Below are 22,455 nucleotides of genomic sequence, written 5' to 3'. Positions count from 1 at the left end.
AACAACAGAAAAGAATTCCACAGTCATCGGATAGAATCAAATAAATAGCTAAAAATAACAAAGCTATGGAACACCAATTGTATCCCTCTTGTCTACCAGGACTCTTATACCTGTTGGCCAACATCTGCTCATCTGCCCTCCCCATGCCTCTCCCCAGCCTCTGGTAACCACTAATCTACTCTCTGCTTCTATGAAATCAACTCTGTAGCTTCCACAAATGAGAATGTGCAGTATTTAGTTATCTTTTTTTTTTTGGTACCGGAGATTGAACTTGGGTCCTTGCACTTGCGCAGCAGGCAGCGAAACCACTGAGCTACATCCCTGGCCCAAGAAGGGTTTTTTTTGTTTTTTTGGTACCAGGGATCAAACTCAGGACCTTGCACTTGGGAGGCAGGCGGCAGAACTACTGAGCTAAATCCTTGGCCCATTCCTTTATGTGTCTTTCTGTGCCTAGCTCTCTGAACAAAATGTCCTCCAGTTTCATCCATGCAACAAAGGGCAGGATTTCATCTTTTTAATAGCTGAATAATATTCCATAATACATTTTAACTCATTTATGCATCAATAGACACACTGACTTGGTATCTTGACTGTAGCAATAGCTGCAATTAACATGGGAGTGCAGCTATATTTTGACATACTGATTCTCTTTCCTTGGGTATATATCAAGTAATAGGGTTGCCAGGTCTGACATTTCTGGTGTTAGCCTTTTTCAGGAACCTCCATATTTTCCACATGGCTCTACAAATTCACATTCCCACCAACAGTGTCCAAAAGTTCCCCTTTCTTGACATCCTTGCCAGCATTAATTTTTTTTCTCTTTAATAAGAGCCATTTTCACTGGGGTGAGATGATACCTTATTGTGGTTTGGAATTGCATTTCCCTGGTGCTTAGTGATGTCGAGCAGTTCTTGTATACTTGCTGGCCATTGTGAGCCTTTTGAGAAATGTCTATTTGGGTCATTTGCCTGTTTCTTAATCAGATTACTTGGGTGCTTTTGTTGTTGGGTTGTTCGCATTGCTTATACGTTCTGGGTATCAATCCCCTGTGAGACAGATGGTTTGCGAATACTTCGTCCTGTGCTGTAGATGCCCTTCGCTGGTCACTGTTTTCTCTGCTGTGAAGCCTCTTCATGTAATATAACCGCACTTGCCTCACTTGGCTTTCGTTGATTGTACTTTTGAAATTTAACTCAAAAGCATCTTTTGATGACAAATATCGTGAAGGATTTCCCCTGATTCCCCCTAGCAGTTCCATGGTTTCTGGCCTTATATTTAAATCTTTAATCCACTTGAGTTGACTTGTAACTGGGGAAGGATGCAGGCCGAGTTTCATTCTTTCGCACATGGATGTTTAGTTTGCCCAGAGCCATTTACTGAAGAAGCTGTCCTTTCCTCCGTGCGTATTCTCAGCGTCTTTGACACACATCAGTTGAGTTTAAGTCTGTGGGTTTACTTCCAGGTTGCCCATGTCGCTGCAATGCTGTGTCTCTGTTCTTGTGCATTGCTATGCTGTCACATAACTGCACATGCTACATGGCCATGTACATGGTCCTGTAAGACAGACAGCATGCCCGGTGAGGATTAGTGATGATAGGCACTACAAAACATAAAGAGCTGTCATAGTCACATTCTCATCACTGGGACAAAATGTCCAATGCCCACAACTTAAAGGAGGAGAGGTTTATTTTGGCTCAGGTTTTCAGCTCATGGTCAGCTGGTTCCAAGGCAGGAAGGACATGGTGGAAAGGTCTAGCAGAGAAAATCTACTTATGTCCTGGTGGCCAGGAAGTAGAGAGAGAAGGGAGGAGCCCAGGAGGAAGACACACCCTGCCAGGCCATGCCCCCAGTGACCACCTCTTCCAACCAGACCTGGCTTCTAGTGGCACAGTCAGCTCTGCACTCAGCAGAGGATTAACCCACCAATGATTACAGCACCCTATGACCCAAAAACTAGACTTAGAAAAGTTTTTGCAATGATTTCAATAAATTCAGTTTTCATACCTTCTGCAAAAACCCTCCCTCTAAACACATGAGCTTTTGTTTGCTTGTTTTTTGGTACCAGGGATCGAACTCGGGTCCTTGCGCTTGCGCGGCAGGTGGCAAAACCACTGAGCTAAATCCCTGGCCCCACATGAGCCTTTGGGGGGACGTTCTTGACCTAAACCATATGATTCCACCCCTGGCCCCTTAAAAACACATGTCCATCTCTTTATCCAAAATACATTAGGTCCCTCTCTGAGTTGCCAAAGTTGTAACAGTTCCAGCATTGCTGAAAAGTCCAAAGTCTCCTCTGAGACCTAGGCACACTCTTAGCTGTGTACCTCTGTGAAAATCAAACAGAACATTAAAAACTGCCACTATACAATGGCACAGGGTAAACATTCTCATTCGAAAAGGGAGAAATAGGGAAATCAAAGGGAATGGGACCAAAATCCAGCAGGGCAACCATGAAATTCTGTAGCTCCATGTCCAGCAGCCAGGGCAAACTGTGCTGAGATGTGAACTCCAAGGACTTGGGCAGCTCTGCCCCCATGTCACTGCCCACTGCAGCAGTCCCGTCTGTCTCTCAGGTGGCTCTGCTCACCACCCACAGCTTCCTTCAGCAGACCTTCCCTGATCCTGGGGCCCCAACTTCCAGGGTTCACCCACTGCCCTCTCAGGCACATGCTGCCTGGCCTCCTGGCCTTCTGAATCTGGGTGGAAGCCCCAACCCATGCCCTCGCAGCCTGCCTGCCTGTACCACCAGCACCCCAGGGAGGGCCCCAAGGCCTGTCGCTGGCCTGGGCAGAAGCCCTGCAGCTCTGAACTCTTCAGTAGATGAATCCACTGATGCGTACAGTTCCCTTGTGATCTCATCACTTTCCAAAAGCCCCACCTCTGAACACATGAGGGACGTTGTGGGGCACATTCTAGAGCTAAACCATAGCAGGAGGAATTCACAATCTAGTGATGGGAACCACATAAGCCTATAATTTTTTAAATGTCAAGGTAAATACTCCAAAAGAATATAAGTCCAATACCTTTGCTGATAATCCAAGGGCTTACCATTAGCAAGGTACTTCCGACCTGGTAGAATGGTGTGCTTGAAAATGTCTGAGTTTTGGATGAACAAGAATAACAGATCTGAGGTAGAAGGTAGAGCAAGGACAAGTAAACAGCAGGAAGCTGTGGGACAAAGGATCGAGAAACCAGACACAGCAAGGACAGCTATGTCACAATACCAGAAAACCAATGAATGAAGGTGACTCCGTCCTCCTCAAGACCCCAAGGAATGCACAAACCCCAAAGTACATGACCTTGGCGTGCATCCAACGTCATTTTCCTGGGGCGTTTGACTGCTCCAATGGGCTTTGGGCGCCATGACACTTCCGGTAGGTGGGCGGAGTCAGGGCCCCATTGGGCTAGGACCCTGTCCGTCCCCCGCCATAGACCCGCCCACATGCCAGGGCCTAGGAGACTCCGCGACTGACTTCCGGGGACTCTGTGCTCTTCTCCCTGACCCATCCGCCCCAAGAGCGGCTCTCACCTCTCTTGCTCACACCCCTCACTCTCTAAAACAAATGTTGCTCCTGTTTCCCCTTCAGGGCCCTACTCAATTCTTTGTTCAGGACCCCGAGAACCGGGCCACCCCCCCCCTCGAACCCTCCCCAGCCCATAACACATCCGCTCATCGCCCACCCGCGCTGTGGTCAAAGTGAAGCCGCCGCCCGTTGCTCCCGCCTCGTCCCGGGTCACCCTGGGCTGAGATGGGGACATTTTCCTCTAGGTCGGTCCTCAGCTCGCGGGGACGGAAGCGCTTCTGTCTGCACTCACAGTTACCACCTCAGGGCAGAGCTCTTCCACGCTGACTGTAATTACCAGGCGGGAGCTCTCAGTCCACCAGGTGCCAGCCTTCAGCGTGGAGGAGATGGGGGCGAATCCAAGTCAAGGACGTTCCTCCTGGAGCGACGGCCCTGAGGGACCGGCCGCGCGGAGCTCGTGGATGAGGTCACCTTGTCCGGCCGCCGCGAGGGCCCCACGCCAGCGTCCTGCGGGCCCCCCCTGCTGGGCCCTGCGCCGCGGGACAGGTGCCGACCTCTTGGGCGGCCCATCCGCGCCCGAGCCTGCTCCCAGCGGCCCTGAAACCGCAGAGCGGGCGGCCCACCTGGGCTGGGCCTCTCCCGGGGACGCCACGGTCAGCATGTAACTTCTGATTTTTATTTATTTATTTATTTATTTTCCTTCCTTGCTTACACGTCAAATGCGGTGAGTAAAGAGAGAGAGACAGCCTTTATTCAAAAGCACACTTACCTGCTTCCTAAATGCAGAGCCTTGCAAAGCACAGTAAAATGCTTGACCCATCGCTCTGAGCCACAGCGAAATTTACTTTCCTTGTATAATCAGTTCCTCTTTCCACCTTGTTAGCGCTCACACAGACCGAATCTGTACTCAGGAGGTCGTTGGTGCGAAGCAGTTAGGTTCCCAAAATTAGGGAAATTAAGCTAAAAGTGCTGCAGTCAAACCTTACGATTTCCACTGGGGCACAAGCAAAAAAAAATCGGAAGCCCTGCCTTTGGGTCCTGGAAGGCCCTTTCGGAACAGTTACTTGCTGTTCACCCAATGTGAAAGCAGAATGACCCTTCAAGTAGTTCTTTTCGAGACTTTGACATTGTTATTTGCTTTTCTCATGGAGAGATCGGCTCCCAGCTCCCTGCAGGAGGGAAGTGTTCTGCGATAGCCCTCTTTGGAAAGTTTGGGTCTGTGTGATCCTGTCGGACATCAGCTGGCCTGATGTGAAAGTTATTAATACGAGACCTTCTCCCCTCTTTGTCTCCCTTCCTTTTTAACGGCCTCAAATAATGAACCCTTTTAAATGTTCTTGTCCCACTAATTTTTACAGTTTGCAGACAATGCAGAACACTGGCTATTAAAACAAGCCTGCAGTTGCACGAAATCTCCATGGAAATGCTGAAATGCAGATGAACAGTCCCAGCCCACAGATAAAGATGCATTAACCTGTTTATTAGAGTTTGAATTTCTTCTAGTGCACATGTGTGCAAGTTCCCCACAAGGAAGAAAATTCCGAAAGACCAGAGGAGGTGGAACCATTTTATTATTGCAGTAGAAAATAATATGAACTTTCTGTAGCAGTTCTGTCCAGTAAAATGAAAATATGAGCCATATAAATTATTCTAAATTTCATAGTTGCCATAGTATTAAAAATAAAAAAACTATTTAAAGTTTATTTTAATAATACATTTTACTTAACCCAATGTCTCTAAAATAGTATTTAGGGCCGGAGATTTAGCTCAGTGGTTCTGCCACCTGCCTCACAAGTGCAAGGACCTGAGTTCGATCCCCAGTACCAAAAAAAAATAGTACTTAAGCATGTAACCAGTACAAAAACTAGTATTTGATAGGGCTGGGAGATTTAGCTCAGTGGTTCCGCCGCCTGCCTTGCAAGCAGGAAGTCCCAAGTTCGATCCCCGGTACCCCCCCAAAAACCTAAAAAAACTAATATTTGACACTTTTCTTTTTCCAGTATTGGGGACCAAACCCAGGTTCTTTACACTGAGCTACAGCCCCAGCCTTCTTAAAAATATTTTTATTTTGAGACAAGGTCTCATCAAGACGCTAGTTTGCCCAAGTTGCACTTGAACCTGTGACCCCCTGCCTCGGCGTCCTGAGGTGTAGGTTACAGGCGTGTACCTCCATTCCGCCCATCTTGACACTTTTTCTCAGACTGCCTTCGGGATCCCGTGTGTCTGACCCTCGCAGCAAATTGGAATTTGCACCAGGCACATTTCAAGTGCTCAGTAGCCGAGAGGCTAGTGGCCAGCGGCTTGGATAAAACTGTTCTGGGCTCTGCATATTTGTGTCCTGTGTTCTGGGAGAGCAGTGGGCCTGGCTCTGTGGGATCTGGCAGCCTTCCCGGTGCAGCCCTCAGCCTGAGCTCAGCGGGGAGGGGCTTCCCTCGGCCGACGGCGCCCGCAGCTGCACAGTGCCAGCCTGGCCTCACTTTCCCCGCGTCCTCGCTGCACGGCAGCAACTTCTTGCTCCCTCCGCCTTTGCTGTACCCTATTAGGCCAGATTCAGTCCCTTTTTCTAGAATGCACTTTTCCCTCTTGCTTCCCCTTGATTCGTGTTAGATCCCGCTCAGCCACCCTAAGGGATCCGGAGTAGCGGCCCCTCCCCTGCTAACCTGAAAACAATCACTTTAGCCTGCCATTCTCTCTCTCTCTCTCTCTCTCTCTCTCTCTCTCTCTCTCTCTCTCTCTCTCTCTCTCTCTCTCTCTCTCTGTGCTATTAGGGATTGAACCTAGGGTCTTCACATTGAGCCACAGCCCCATCCCTAATTATTTTTTAATTATTTATTTGGTCATTTTTGAGATGGGAGCTCACTCTTTATTCTATCCAGGCTGTCCTTGAACGCACTGTGTAGCCCAGGCTGGCCTTGAACTCATGGTGATCCTCCTGCCTCAGCCTCTCAAGTACTGGGATTACAGGCATGCACCTCCATGCCTGTCTTATTTTTTCTCTATTTCTGATACAGAGTCTTGCTAAATTAACTGATAGGTCTCCCATGACCTCAGCAGCTATTATGTATAGTAGCTGCCCTCTTCCTATGGTGCCTTGCCCCCTCCCCTGTGTGACGTCATGCCAAGATGGTTGCTCCCACCAAAGAACAAACCCTTCTTCCCAGCATGCCCCTGTTCCCTCCTAGAGAGTAACCTAATACTCGCTCACCTCCTACCACCTAGTGACATCACCGGCTCCTCCATTCCCAAATCACTGCCTCACTCAACCCCGCCTCAGCCCCTACAAACCCCACCCCAGTCTCTATAAAAGACTCTCCCTGCCCTGGCCATGTTGCTTTTGTCTCTCCTTTGTTCAGAGACAGCCCGGCAGATCTGTCCCCCTAATAAAGGCTTGTTGTGGCCTGGTCTGGTCTTGGTTTTCGGCCTTTTACCTGACATTAACTAAGTTGCCAAAGCTGGACTCAAACTTGCCATCCTCCTGCCTCAGCCTCCCAGAGCCCTGGTATCGCAGAGGCTCACCACCACACCCAGCGCAAAGGCCTGTGTTTCTAACGGGGGAGCCACTTCTGCATCAAGAGCAAGCCCGGAACCCCTCAAGCCTACCAGAGCTTGAGGGCTGCGGACTCACCTAGGGTCCTCACTCAGCAAAAACAAGCTGCAGGCCTTGGCCTCCCCTCCCCCTCCTCCCCCTCCTTCCCCTTCCCCCCCTTCCCCTCCCCACCACCAGGCCTTGGACTGGACTCCCAGACCTGCCCTGCCGGTCCAGCTTGGCATCTGGCCTTGGTATCCTTGCTTCTCTCCTCCCTAACTTCTTGCTCAGTAAACTAGGACTCCATCCTTCAAGTCCCAGTTAAAACGACTACCTCTCCCACGAAGTCCTTTGGGATTCTCCAGCAGGAAATAATGCTTGGATCCTTGAACACACTTTCTTTTATGTCTGTCCTGAGTCCTACTGTAGTTTACATTTAAGTTTTTTGGGGGGTCTGGATTGTGTGTCAGTATCTTATTGCTGCTGAGATGATAAAGCTCATTTTGTCATTCAAGATATTTATTTCTTTATGTGAGATTTTTTTGAGGCAGGGTCTCGCTATGTAGTTTAGGCTGGCCTTGAACTCACTAGTCCAGGCGGACCTCGAACTCGTGGCAAACCTCCTGCCTCAGCCTCCCAAGGGCTGGCATTACAGGCGTGCCCTGTCGTGCTAGGTTTAACCAATATTTATTGAGCTCCTACAGTGTGCTAGTGCAATGTAAAAACAGCGAGCAGGCCACACAGCGTGCTCACGTTAGAGCCATCGGAGCCACCGGGCTTGCCTCTTGTACTTTGTAAATACGCAGTGATGATTTGACTGAATTCCTAATCTGTCTGAAAAACTGATAGCCAGTTTTGTTTTCTGCACAGAAAAGCACGAATCAGAAGTAACTAGGAGGCTCAGGGCAGCAGAGCTGGTGTTCACGGTGGCATGGACTGGTCCACTGGGTAGCCACGGAGCCCTCAAGGCCTTGGCCCTGGGTCTGCACCCTGTCTGGCAGCATCCTTGGGGCATCTGCAGCTGATGGGAAGCCACAGCGAAATGGCACAGAGTGGGGAGACTGACGCAATGGAGGACCCAGAAGTGCCGAAAAATGAAGCCACGGCGAACACAGCAGTGTTCGGCCTTCTGAGTGAGGCATCCGCTCCGTGTCCCTCGGAGGCCAGGGCTGCCCAGTCCCCACTCGGGTCCTCGATGACACCCGAGCCTCCGCTGCAGCAGCTCGAGATGCCCTGACCTGGATGGGCTTCCACCTTGAGTTTTAGGGGGCCACAGGTGTTTACTTCTCAGCACATCATAGGAATGTCCATCCTAGCGTGTTTATGAAAAACCCAGAAGTTGAAGTTTGATTCAGAAATGGCTACTGTCTTCAGTCTCGTCATTTTCCCAGAAAACTTCTGTAACAGCCGGTGGCAGGCTAGGAGGCTGAGCCAGGGCGCCGCCTCTGCGTTTGCTTCTACATTAACCGAGGGCTATGGGACGCTCTCCCTCCAGAAGCGGCAGGCCCCTCTTCTGGGACACCCGCCTGGCACAGAAGCCGAGGGGCGCATGATCATTGGGTGTGAACATAAACACCCCGCCATACTGCTAACTTACAAGGCTGCGGCCTACTGGCCTGGAAAGGGTCTGGCGACTGTGCTATTAGCTTCCTGCTAGACTCTCAGCGCTGGGCAGAGTTAAGTGTCTTGCTACTGTCTACCCCACGCCTACCAGCAAGATAGGACTCAAGGTTAATGAACAACTGAGTAAATGGTTAAAAGCAAAACAAATGTATTTATTAACACTGGACTAAAGCAAAAATCATTTCTCCAGGAAAACTTGGTCTGATCAGGCTAAGGTTTTTGCAACTGGTAGATCATGCTTTTTTTTTTTTTTTTTTTTTTTAACAAATTGAAAACCAACCACAACATCAGGGATTTAAAGTCATTCTTTCCCAGACGTGTTCATTGTAAACCCGATAGCTGTATCCTGCTGAATGGCTGCTTTGTGTCATGCAGAACCAATTTCAGCATTCACAGGACAATAAAAATCTCAAATTTAAATATATCATGTTGCTTGGGCCAGGGATTTAGCTAAGTGGTTTCGCCACCTGCTGCGCAAGCACAAGGACCAGAGTTCGATCCCTGATACCAAAAAAAAAAATGTTGCTTGGGTGGAACACCCTTCATGGCATCATATGGGGAGAAAAGATATCAGTCACCAAAGACTTGAGTTTGATTTTGAAGGTAGCAAGATCATTCATAATAATAACAAGATCATTCATAAGTAGGCACAACTGTGGAACTATAAAGCTATTTAAGTGAAAAAAATAATCCAAAGGAATCAAATAAAACTCTGGCCTGGTGTTTGGTTGTAACTGCTGTGGGAGGAGGGCTCAAGGGTCAAAACATTTCCATGTTTAGGGCTCACTGGAGCAACTCGAACCCAGAGCTGACCCACTGTCAGGTTTCTCCTGCTCTGCACACACCTGACCACACTGATATCCTAGGATATGAGGCAGAGCCCTGCAGTTTACCTGGACCCCAGGAAAGAAAGCCACATCCCTTCTCATAGCTGGGGCTGTGCTGCTACACACCAGACCAAGTGTGTGTCTGGCACTATGCCTTCTAGACCTTATTTTTTTCTGGACCTTATTTTCGCCAATCTTTACAAAACTTGCATTGAGCAGATGAGGAAATAAAGGCCTGAAAGTTGCTCAAGAAAAATATCCCCAAGTCAACAAGCCCTTAATGGGAAAAACAGGATTTGAACTCACTCCACTCCACCCCAAAACCTTTGCCCCTGGTCACTCCACCCTGCCCCTCTGTCCCTCAGAAGTTCCTTGGACCGACCTCACTAGCATCTTCCCAGAGGGCATTGGAAATCAAAGTCCCAAACTTCAGCCGGACCTCAGCTGTTCCACAGACTGTTTTGTTTTGTTGGTACCAAGGATCGAACTCGGGACCTTGCGCTTGCGCAGCAAGTGCCAGAAGCACTGAGCTAAATCCCCGGCCCCACAGACTCTGTTTTAAACAGCTCTTCGGGGCCTTCCAATGTGCACAGAGTTGGAGACGAGCATCCCTAGTCCCCAGCTTTAGCCATTGTTAGTGTAGAATGCCTCTCGCAGGCCCTTACAAAGCCCAGAAAATTTGTGTCCTGTCCATTTCATTTGAGCCACGTGGGCAACGGTCACTGTACCCATGGCAACAACTCCTATAAATAGAATATGTAAAGCTATTATAGATAGGTAAGTGAACTAGAGATCTTGTTGGCAGGTGGACAGGGCCTCCCTTAAGGCGCCAGCCCTCCAGGAGCCAACACAGCAAGGAGCCAACATGGAGAATTGAGACACATTCTCTGGTTAGCATTATAGAAAGGAAAAGAGGCACCACTTCCCCTAGAGATAGACAGCAGTGATTGATATTCTAAATGGGAAATTCCTTGTGTGTGACGTGTCTTCCCATTTGATCCCCATGTAATCAATATTACCTGGGTGACTGTACTTGTGATCTTATTGGTTGGTCATGGTTTTGTCCCACCTCATGCCCACCTTGTAAATTTCCACTGGGTCTTATAGTTTTGTCCCACTTTGTACCTACCTCACCACATGGCTCTGCTGTATAAAACATCTTTGAAAAGCGGGTGGGCAGGCAACCCACTTTCCGGTCCGCATTCTGCCTCTCTTAGCCAGAAGCTATCTTTCTCTCAATAATTTTTCCTACTCTTAACCTCCGCTGTTCCTAGAATTCATTCTTGGATTTTAGAGAACACGAGCTTGCATCTCGGATACCTAGTAGGTTTGGGAGTTGCATCTCTTCCCCCCTATATCAAAGTGAGCTCCAAGGGAAAATGACAGCAGAGCATTGCTATCTAAGATATGAACACAGGCTTCGTGATTGAAATTCCTTCAAGACTTGACTGCACATATTGATTTGGGCTTAAAGTCATAATCACTTAGCTCATGCTAAGCTTTAACAGAGAAAACAGATTTTTAATATAATCTGAGAAGTCAGGGTCTTGACAAAGGGCAAGAAAAGGCAAAAACCGCCATCCAGGGCACTGAGGAAAGTGAGATGGAATAGGTGAAAACGCAATCAGAATCCCAGTCTATGGCGCTGCCCCCTTATCTGGCCAAACAGTGAAATGCATCAACAGGCTGTGCAGACCCTGAACATGCCCAAGCCGAGTCCTGGAAGTCGTTCAAGTATTCATCCTGTGGTCACAGGCGACCTGCACACATTCGCTTTCAGAAAAATATTTTGTTCCCCACTCCTTGGTGAGAAGAAAATACAACACATTTATATGTGGATGTACATAGCTGAAATTGATATTTACTTCTCTGGAAATTTCAGAATCTTTTTAACAGTGCCGAGCTGGGATCCAGCTGCAACAGGCTGACCTCAGAGAAGGCCAATATTTTAGAGCCGGGCATGGTGACGCACACCTGTGAGCCCAGCACTCTGGAGGCTGAGGCAGGAGGATTGCCAAAGTTCATGGCCAGCCTGGGGTACACAGTGAGACGCTATCTCAAAAATACAGGGGGAAAAAAGCCAGTATTTATGTTTTCTTTTTTTTTTTTTGTACCGGGGATCGAACTCAGGACCTTGTGCTTTCGAGGCAGGCAGTGGAACCACTGAGCTAAATCCCCGGCCCTTATTTATGTTTTCTTGATAGAACAAATGCATTCTTGTTGTCTTCTGTCTTACGTTAAAAGCCTGGCAACACCAAATCAAATCCTTGCTTTTTCAAAATGTCTAAATTTTGCTCACTTTTTAATATTTAACCTCAAAGCTTTACTTATAATGTTTTTCCTTTGTTTGTTTGTTTATTTATTCATTTATTTACTGAGACAGGGTCTCACTATGCAGTTCAGGCTGCCCTTGAACTCACTATGTAGCCCCTTGGCCTCAATCTTTCAGCAATCTCCTGCCTCAGCCTCCCGAGAGCTGGGATCACGGCCATGCACCACCATGCCTGCCTGTTTATAATATTATTAAACTTCTGGGCTGGGGATGTAGCTCAGCAGCACTGTGCCTGCCTGGCAAGCACAAGGTTCTGAGTTCGATCCCAGTACTGGAAAAAAAAATATTATTAAACCTCAAAGAAATCTATATGATGGGAGAGAATTGAGAAATTCTGTTATTTTGCCTTACTCTTTTTTTGAAAATTCACTTGAAACTGAGAATCATTCTTGTTTTTTTATTCTCAAGACGTGTGTCCCATTGGCTTTGCAGCCTAATGGCTTAAGCAGATGGGTTAATTATATTGCACAGTAAATGTTACGGCTAGAGTCTAAGTCTGCAGAAATTACCACTGTGGAACAGGTACGTGAAGACTTATGTTGTTCCTCGCTATTTTTATATTTACACAGAGCAAATCCAGCCTTCTGAACCTATTATTGTCCAAACCAAGATCCAGCAATATTGCTACCAACGGCCCTCACTCCTGAGTCATTTCCAGACTCTATCTAGCCTTACTTATTCCTCTGGCTTACAATTCATGGCCATATCAAGAACTCCCAAGGGCCAGCAGTGCGCTAAAGGCCTGTGTCCAGCATGGTTCTCTGACACCTAACTCTCAAGTGGGTATTATCTGCAAAGTCACATTAGTGTTCCTAGACACGGGTCCCGGGGTGGAGTGGTTTATACGCACAGGATCCGAATTCTCCCCAGCAGTCTTCATGTGATGCGCATCACCTTGCGGGCAGAAGAATGAGGGCAGGGGTCCAAGCAATCCATATGATACAGCATGGGAGATCGTGTGCACCCGGGTGGAGGTGGAGGTCAGTGGTAGAGCACTGGCCTGGCATGTGTGCAGTCCTGAGTTCCGTCCCCAGCCCTGGAAAAGTATCCTAGTAAATACTGGTACTGCACAGCATTGGTTCCCCTCTGTATTCTACTGCTGACCTCTCTCTGACCTTGAGGCAGCCACTTCGGCTTCCTGTGCCCCATTTCCAGCTTCCTACGGCTGGTGTGAGTTGGCACTGGTAAAATGTATGCATTAAACAGACTACAGACATACGGAACGGTTTGCAGAGTGGGGTGAAGGTGCTGGGCGTAGAGTAGATACAGAGAAAGAAGAAAGTGAATCTATGAGTGAGCTGTATGTGCACAGCAAGCAACACAGAGTTCAATGTGTGAAGGCAAACCGGGCATGGGGGTGCACACCTGCCATCCCAGCACTCAGGAGGCTGAGGCAGGAGGATCACCGTGAGTTCAAGTTCAGCCTGGGCTCCTTAGTGAGTTCAAGGCCAGCCTGAACTACAAAAAGTGAGACTCTGTCTCAAAAAACCAAACCAAAGAAAGGGGCTGGAGATGTGGCTCAGAGGCACAGCACCTGCCTGGTGAGTGTAAGGCCCTGAGTTTGATTCCCAGTACAAAAAAAAACCAAACACATGAAAGTGTCGGAATGTTTGAAACCAGTTCTAGAATCTTTAGAGACCATTGGCTCAGCCCTGGCCTGGTCCACGGCGCTGTTTGGGTGGGAAGTCTTCAGTCTCGGACCAAGGCTTCCCCAGAGCTGGACCCAGTAGCACATGGAGCCTGACTCTGGGAGCCAGATGGAGAACCTGTGAGCCCTGGCTGGAAGCCAGGAGTGGGAGGCCCCAGCCCGGGCTTCCTAGTGTGCGCCTCCCCAGGTCACTTCACTGCTCTGAGTCGCTTCCTCGATTGTAAAATGATCAGTTAGGCCGAATAACTTTTGTAGAAATGACGTGTTAGGTTTTCCATGCATGAAGTACCTAACCTATTAGGTTTGATCCATTCTATTATCATAGTCTAAAATATCTGTATTCTTTACTATGAGTTTTGATTCTAGAGGTTTCATTTTCGGTGAGAGATTAGGTTTTGTAGGTTAGCATATCTCTTCAGCACATGCAGTAATCCGTGTTTTAACATGCAGTGTGTGCCTGTCTCTCTTCCCTGGCTCTTGTGTGACCGCCTGGGCACCTTCTACTCCGTTACCAGTGTCTGTGCCCATCACGGTCCTCCTATTTATGCTGCCCAAACCCTACGTTCAGTCTTAGTACTTCTTCCAGGGTCATTTGGCCAAGTCAGAATGTCCATGTGTGTGCTTGCAAGCTTACCCAGCTAGAAGTAAGTAGGCATCTGCATACTGTAAACAGACATAATCACTAGCAGAAAGAAGTTCTCAGTGTAAACACTTCCCTACTTCATAAAACGATTAAACTTCCATCACAGCTTGCTTTTGTGTTAGGCCTGCCTTGCTGTGCCTGTATCTGACGTCCGCGGTCTTGCTCCCTCAGAGACGCGTCCCTTCGTCGCCGCTGATGTGCTCCTAGCACCCTGCTATGTGGAAACGTAGGAGCTTCCGGAGCCCAGTGGGTCTCCCACCCTCAGCCGCAGACTGAGGCTCCTCGGTGGTTTCAGAACTGAGAAGCGCTTTATTATCACGAGGGTCACAATACGGCTTTCTCTCACAGTCTCTGATGTGGGGTCCAGGAAGCGCACCGCCAAGGGGAGTGTGTGCAGTCTGAAAGATCCTATTTCTAGGCAATAAAGAAAGGTGTGAAAAGTAGCCTTTACTTCTGAATCAGCTTATCAGAATTTATCGCACACCAGTGGACTCCTTGAAATAATTTTAAAATGTAAGTTGTTTAAACATAATAAAAGTTGTACTTAATTTTCTTTGTGAGAGGAAACTTAGTAGAGGTTTCATTATTACTATATAAAATAACTGAATCACCTGACACTGTAAAGATTAATCTTCAGTGAGCCGGGGATTTAGCTCAGTGGTTTCGCTGCCTGCTGTGCAAGTGCAAGGACCCCAGTTCGATCCCCGGCACAAAGAAAAAAAAAAGATTAATCTTCAGGGTATATTTATGTGGTATGAGGGATTTCACTGTGGGAATTCTTAGAATTATAGAAATATAGGCAAAACAAGAGTCTTATTTTAATATCATTAAATCTTTTGCATAATTCAACCAAATTTTAGACTTTTCCTGAAGGCATATCAAAACTTCAATAATAAGGGCCGGGGATTTAGCTTAGTGGTTCCACCGCCTGCCTCGCAAGCGCAAGGACCCAAGTTCGATCCCTGGTACCAAAAAAAAAAAACTTCAATAATAAAGATCCATTTTTGGTTGATAAAAATGATCAGTTTGGGTACACAAGGTACCTTCTGACTACATCTTCTCTAAAGTTGTTTTTTGTTTTTTGGTTTTGGTACAAGGGATTGAACTCCAGACCTTGCACTTGTGAGGGAGGCGCTGTAACCACTGAGCGAAATCCCCAGCCCTTGTTCAGTTTTTATTTTTTGTTAGTCCATGTTTTGCAGTACATGAGGAAGACATCACGCACATCACACGTCCCCTTCCCGTCCCCAGTGGGGTTGTTCCTGCTCAGCCTGATAACCCTTGGCAAAGCAGGCCATGGCTCCTTGGAGCCTGTGGTTCCTCCTCCTCCTCTAGCTCAGCAGAACCTTCTCCTTATTTAGCACAAGATGAAAACAGAGAGAATACACATTAAGCAAAAGGATGTTTACAGACCAAACTTACATGCATATCATCCTCGCTCCACGCCATAGCCCAGGACACTGCCACATGGCCTAACTGCAAGGACTGCTGGGAAATGCAGTCTACACCTGACTGTAAGGAATGCTGGGAAATGCAGTCTAGTGGGTGCCCAATGAGCCAGGGACATGCAGGGCTGAGCCATAAATGTGCACTTTCTGTTCAGCAACCCATGTGAAGAGCCAGTGCATGGTTACCCTTGTTGCTGTTGGTACATCTGATGCTGTCGGAAAATCCTCTCTGAGCCCCTACATTGCGCCAAGCATAGCATTAGCTGTGGGCTGTGATAAATAAGACATCGTGCTTGCCTTCAGAATTTTGCACTACAATATCTGGGTGTGGCAAAGCACACCTGTAATCCCAGGCCTCAGGAGGCTAAGGCAGGAGGATCACCGTGAGTTCAAGGCCAGCCTGAGCTACATAGCAAGACCCTGTCTCAAAAAACTAACCCCCCCCCCAAAAAAAGACTTTTGCACTAAAATCAAACTTTCATCCAACTCTAATATAGGTAACTCAAGATAAAACAGAGGAGAAAGACTTGTGCAGCACACACCCCATCCGATTACATGTCTGTCCACTCTGAGCCTCTCAAAGCCAGACTTGATCATGTCCCTCTCTGTGTCTGTGGTCCTTAGTTAGTGTCTGGCACATAGTAGGAGGTATAGACATATCGTTTTTTTTTTTTTTTTGGTACCGGGGATTGAACTCAGGTCCTTGCGCTTCCAAGGCAGGCAGTGGAACCACTGAGCTAATGGCCCAGGTATAGACATATCTTTAGGGGCAAAATAAGAAATGTATGGAAAGGGTACAGAGATCAAAATAATTATGTATGGCTGGGCTGTTGTAAATTCTGCACTGCAGGATTATGGGAGGGGCAGTTTGTATTTTACTTCCTGCAGATTGATTACAGTTGTGCAGTGCACAACCTGTACACGTGCACATAGCAGCCCTGGGGAAAAAACAAAGCCTCCAGGAGATTTTGGGCTTGGAGGTTTCTGTGTGGGCATTGAGGAGGGGCATTGGTACATATTTTGATGCTATTCTTTATTTGGGATGCCAGTTTAGAATCATGTCATGTATCAGCTAGTTCTTGCTGTATAACAAAATGCCCTCAAAACTCAAAGGCTTAAAATCAGAGGCCAGCAAACTACAGCCTAGTGGCACATGCCTGTTTTTCTAAATATAGTTTTACCTGGACACAGCCATGTCTACTCCTTTACATATTATCTGTGACCCCTTTAGCACTATGGCAGCAAGAGGTGCTACACTGTGCTTATGAACTTATTCCATTTATGATCAATCGCTTTACAAAGAAAAGAGGACTGCTAAGTTCTGTGTAAGACAAAAAGTGTATATTATTGCTCATGAGTCCACAGGGAAGTGTTTTTAATTTTTATTTTTATTAGTCCACATTTGCAGAACAGTTTCCATTCCTCACATGAGTAGCTGCATGTACATAACACATCTCAATTCTTTTTCTGTCGCCTTTCCCTCTCTCTCTTTCCCTTCCGTTTCTTGTGCCTCTTCCCATCTGAGAAAGATCTACCCGTTTCCTATGATCTCTCTTTTATTTTGCTCCTTATCTATACTTTGGGTTTCTTAAATTAGAGAAACTATGTGATATCAAGCTCGGGTGTCTGCTTTATTTCACGTAATGCTGTGGCCTCGAAGTGCATCCGTTTTCCTCAGATGACTCAGGTTCATCCTTTGTGGCAGACTGGTCTTGAGATGACTCTGAGCTCTGATGACTTGGGCTGGGTGGTGCAGATGTGGTGGTTGGCTAGTTGGCTTTTGGGGGAGTAACCGGTATCTCCTGGGCGGGACTTTCCACCCTTTATCAGGCTTCCCCGGTTCTATGGTGTGAATGTGTCCCCACCACCCTAGTTCCTATGTTGAAACCTGGTCATCAGATGGTGTTAAGAGGTGGAGCCTTCAAGTGATGGTTAGGTCAGGAGGGTGAGGCCTTCATGAATATGCTGACGACCTTATAGGGGAGGTATTTCCTGTCTGTCCCTCCACCATAGGAGGACACAGCACTCATCCCTTTCAGGGGAAGTAGCGTTGAAGGCGCCATCTTGGAAGGATAGAGCCCAACACCACAGTCTGGGACTTCCTGGCCTCCAGAATCTCTTCTACTCTGTCCTGGGCCTCTTGTTACAGCAGCAGAAATGGACAAAGGCACCCAGGATTGTCAGTGTAGCCCTCGTATGTTTCCAGTAGACCAAGCAGAAGCTCACAAAGTTTCCTGAGGCCTGGCCTTCCCCCACCACTTCTGTCAGCCAAAGCAAATCCCAGGCCCACCCCAGATCCACGTGGCAGAGATGGTCTAGGAGATGAGGGGAGCTGCAAAGTTGGACTGACAGGATTTGGACCCGGGGGACTCAAAGGATGGTGGCCACCACCACAGTCAGCCTTCCAGGTGGGGATAGGGCTGCCAGGCAGGGACCCCAACTAGCCACAGACTCACTTTGGGTCCTCAGCTCTCTGGCCTCAGGCTCCTCAGCACCAAATTCTATATACACAGTAAAAAGGCCATGCTCTGTCCTTGTTTGCATTCAGCAAATGTTCACTTCCTTGAAATACGTTTAACAAGACTTGACAATACTGTTTTTTTTTCTTTTTTCTGGTATCAGTGATCGAACTCGGGTCCTTGTGGTTGGGGGTAGGCAGCAGAACCACTGAGCTAAATCCCCAGCCTGACAATTCTGTTTTCTAATGTGGTATTACTTGAGGCCAGCATAGGGGAGCACATCTGCTTTTATTTCATCCCCCCGACAGGGGCTCTAAATATTGGTAATTTACATTAAAAACTGACAACAGTCATACTGGCTTTCCTTACAATGTGAAGAAAGAGAAAGGATTTTGCAAATGAAAATGGTAGAAGCCAACACTCACAGTGACCAGCTTAGCCATGTGGGCAGAGAGAGAGGTCCCTGGCCGCCTGGAGCCTCGCTCTGTCCAGCCCATGCCACACCCACCAGCCTTGCCACTTGCCATGCCCACAGCAACCAGCTTAGCCATGCCAGCACCACCACTCCCGCCCACCTCTGGCCTCCTAGCCATGCCGCTACCTGGTTCCACACTACAGAGGCACAGGGGGGCATAAAGGCCATTGTCCTGAGCTCCACAAGATGGAGCAGAAGTGAACAACAGATAGAGGCCCTCTCTCAGGCTCCCTGATAAAAACTGAAGCCCACTGGAAAAGTGAAGAGAATCTCTGCAATAAAGCCACACCAGATCACTGTGCTAGGTAAGTTGGAGGGATCCTCACCTCCCACGGGAACCTGGACTATCTCCAGGGGAAGGGCAGCTGGAACCTGCAGTAGAGCCTTGCAGAGTTCAACCCTGCAGGAGGACAGGGAGCTCACTTGGGACTTGCAGCCAGAAATCAGCCTGAATCTCACGGGTCTGCGACTGGCTTGCTGAGACTCACTGACTTATATCTGCACACTGCTGCCCACATTGTCTATTGTGACAGCAGAGACATACCCTGAAGGAGGCCCTTCATTTTCATTTTTTATTTGTTATTTTCAAATTTTTCTTTTGCTCTTATTTTTAATTTTTTTCTACTCTTTTCAAATTTTTATTTTTCTCTTCTTTTTTTCCTTTCTTTTCTCTTTTCTTTCTCTCTCTCTCACACTTGCTCTCTTGCTGTGCCACATTGTTCATCTCCCTTTATGTTCCTGTTCTGGATTTCTAATTCAGATTTCTTCTATACTAATTCAAATTTCTTCTTTACTTTTCTTTCTTCTCTTTTTCCTTCTCTCACCTGTGTCCTCTGGCTTCACTGCCAATCTTCCCCTAACCTTCTACCTATCTATCCCTCCCTCCCAACTCCTTCTAACTCCCCATCCTGAAGGGTAAAGTTGCTATATTGAAGAGTTTATTCACTATAAACATATGTTGGGTTGGTCCTCAATTTTGATTTAATTCACACAGTTAAAGGTGATAGATTAATAACTACCACAAATTGTCATTTTCTAAGAGGTACTTGATGCTATTGTGTTGCTGACTGTATCACTTGGGCTAAGGTGTTGTGATTGATCTAATTAGTTGTCCTTCCTGGTGTAATGAAAATGAGACAGCCTCAGAGCCATTAGAGACTCAAAACCTAAAGACCAGCTATATCTGGAAGATGCCTCTGAGAAGCAATCATTCCAAAAGGGTTCTAAATAGAAGCAACAAAGATATTTACAATAGGGCCCAGGGATTTAGCTCAGTGGTTCTGGCGCCTGCTGCACAAGTGCAAGGTCCTGAGTTTGATCCCCAGTACCAAAAACAAAAAAACAAACAGAAGAACCAAATCCTACAAGCAGTTAGAGAAAAGAAACAAATCACCTACAAAGGAAAGCCCATCAGAATCACAGCAGACTTCTCAACAAACCCTCAAGTTAGGGAGAGCCTGGAGTGAAGTATTTCAAGCCCTAAAGGAAAATAACTTCCAATGTAGACTGTTGTATCCTGCAAAATTACTTTTCAAAATCGATGGGGAAATTAGATACTTCCATGACAAGGAACACCTGAGAAATTTCATGAAAACCAAACCAGCTCTCCAAACAATTCTAAGCAATATCCTAGAAAAAGATGATGAAGGTCACAACTCCATGAGGCCCAACAGAGGGAAGCCACCAGGCAAGGTAATTTAAAATTCATCAGAAATCTGCTGCCTGCCTCACATGTACAAGGTCCCAAGTTCAATCCTTGTACCAAAAATAAATAAATAAATAAATAAATAAATAAATTTTAAAAATACAATTAATCAGAAAGAATTTTAACTTTAGCAGATGTAATTTTTGTGACAGTTCAAGAAATAATATGTCAGTCACAGTTTGTAACAGCTATATCTTGGGAACAGCCCAAATGCCCATCAACCAACAAATGGATAAAGAAAATGTGTTTTTTTATACAGTGGAATACTACTCTGCCATAAAGAAGGATGAGCTTCAGGGACCAGGGATTTAGCTCAGTGGTGCCCCTGCCTGCCCCATAAGCACAAGGTCCTGAGTTCGATCCCTGGTACCAAAAAAAAGAAGGATGAGCTTCAGACATTTATAGCTAAATGGTTTTAAGACCATTGAAATAAATTGTACACACATGTTTAAACACCACATTATTTCTCTGGTGTGAGAAATCAAAAGTGCAAATGAGGACTGAGATGTAAATGGGTGTTGGGAAATGGGAAGAAAGTGTTCAAATGGGAAGGGGAACAAGGGAGGAGGAGGGAGAAGGGAAGGGACAAGAAAAGTGAAAATAGAAGGAAAAGATGGAAACAAAGCTTTTGTACATGGGGAGGGGAGGGAATGAGATAAAATAAAATTTCTTAATTTAAAAAAGAAATAATATCTCTGTGTGGTGGTGCACTCCTATAATCCTACAACTCAGGAAGCTGAGGCAGGAGGATCACCACAAATTTAAGACCAGTCTGGGCTATATAGTGAGCTCAAGATCAGCCTGGAATACATAGCAAGACCCTGTCTCAAAAAAACCAAAACTATTTTAAAAAATAACCATAACATGCTGCACACATGGGGAGAAGGGCATGGACATGAGTGTTTTTCAGCTTGTGGTCTTAAAGAGTCCTTGCTTTTGTACCAGTGTTAGCTTTCCCCCACTGTAACAAAATACCCAGCAATCGGCTTCCATCGAAGAAAGGTTTACTGGGCTCCCAGGGCCCCTGTGGCCGTCAGCGCATCAGGGCAGAGCACAGGGTGCAGCAGACCTGGAGCCTCCGGACAGGAAGTGGAGAACAGGAAGAAGAGGGAGCAGTGCCCCTCCCCAGGGACCTGGGAAACCCCCAGGAGGCCCCACCCCCACAGGTCCCGCCCTCTTGGTGACGCCACCCTGGGGACAAAGCTTTCAGCACATGGCCCCTCAGGGACGGCCAGGACCCCAACTCTAAGCGTGCAGGTCTTTCCTCCAATGGAGTGTGCTGCTTCATGAGTGTGTGTGTGTGCATGCATGCACATGTGTGCACACGTGTGGCCCAGGGGCAGAAGGCACAGCTGGCAGTTTCTCACTGACCCGCTCGGTGATGCTGGGGACAGCACTGGTGGCTGTCACTCTCTCTTGGGGACTCCCTTCCTCCCCTCCTAGGGACTCGGGCGACCTCTCCCTCACAGCTGGCACTTGTGTCCCTTGCCCTGACTTTAGTCAGCAGTGACTGCTGTGGCTACTCGCCTGCCAGGGGACTTTCTGAGGCCTCAAGGAGGATTCTTCCCCCTACTCCCTGGAACCAAGGGAGTCATATGGAGGGCCACGGACCCACTGGTGCCCCCGCCCAGGGCCAACAGCCAGTGCCGGCCCTGGGAGCGACTGTTCTGTATGGCCCGACTTCTCATGGCAACACAGGCCTCACACATGGGTGGCTGTTCCAAGTCATGGCACTGTGGGACTGCTTGTTACTCGGCACGGGATAGCAGATGGAGTGTCCAGCCTCACTGACATTTGTTATCTTTCTCTGTAAAGTGGCATCAATGATAGTACCTACCTCATGGGACTATTCTCGGGACCAAGTAAAATGAAAACAGACAGAATGGTAAGTGCTTAGGGCTAACATAGCACTTACTTATCCTGTAGTATGCTGGTTATCTTATTATTGCCTGTCTCATTTACTTCCCTCACTGCTGAGACACAATATCAAACTCCCACAAACAAGGAGAGGTTTACCTCAGCTCACAGTTTTAGAGGTTTCAGTCCACAGTCTGCTGGCTCCAACAGCAGGTAGCATGGCAGAGGGGCTGGAGGAGAGCTGCTCACGGCATGGGGGACAGGAAGAAGAGTCAAGGGAGGAGCCAGGGAGGAAGATAAACCCTTCCAGTGACCCTGCCCCTTCCAGTGACCCTGCCTCTTCCAATAGACCCCACCTCCTAACTGCCAGTCAGCTGTGAGTTCTCAT

At 47.4% G+C, this 22,455-nt stretch overlaps 2 long non-coding RNA genes across 2 annotated transcripts; one reads left to right on the top strand and one right to left on the bottom strand.

Moving 5' to 3' along the window:
• Positions 1-499: 499 nt before the first annotated feature.
• Positions 500-4,023, bottom strand: LOC106009386 (uncharacterized). Its single transcript, XR_001183456.3, has 2 exons — positions 3,682-4,023; positions 500-1,554 (listed from the first exon to the last, which is right to left on the bottom strand). It is a non-coding gene; the product is annotated as an uncharacterized LOC106009386 (long non-coding RNA).
• A 71-nt stretch (positions 4,024-4,094) lies between these two features.
• Positions 4,095-8,931, top strand: LOC110349184 (uncharacterized). The gene is made up of 2 exons (XR_015443562.1): positions 4,095-4,248; positions 7,921-8,931. It is a non-coding gene; the product is annotated as an uncharacterized LOC110349184 (long non-coding RNA).
• The last annotated feature ends 13,524 nt before the right edge of the window (positions 8,932-22,455 follow it).

This window comes from Heterocephalus glaber, unplaced genomic scaffold (assembly GCF_053883595.1).
Source record: "Heterocephalus glaber isolate CG9 unplaced genomic scaffold, H.glaber_assembly_v1.0 deba00001572, whole genome shotgun sequence".
Lineage (NCBI taxonomy): Eukaryota > Metazoa > Chordata > Mammalia > Rodentia > Bathyergidae > Heterocephalus > Heterocephalus glaber.
The sequence above is the reverse complement of the archived record's forward strand: the minus strand, read 5'-3'. Positions and strand labels throughout refer to the sequence as shown.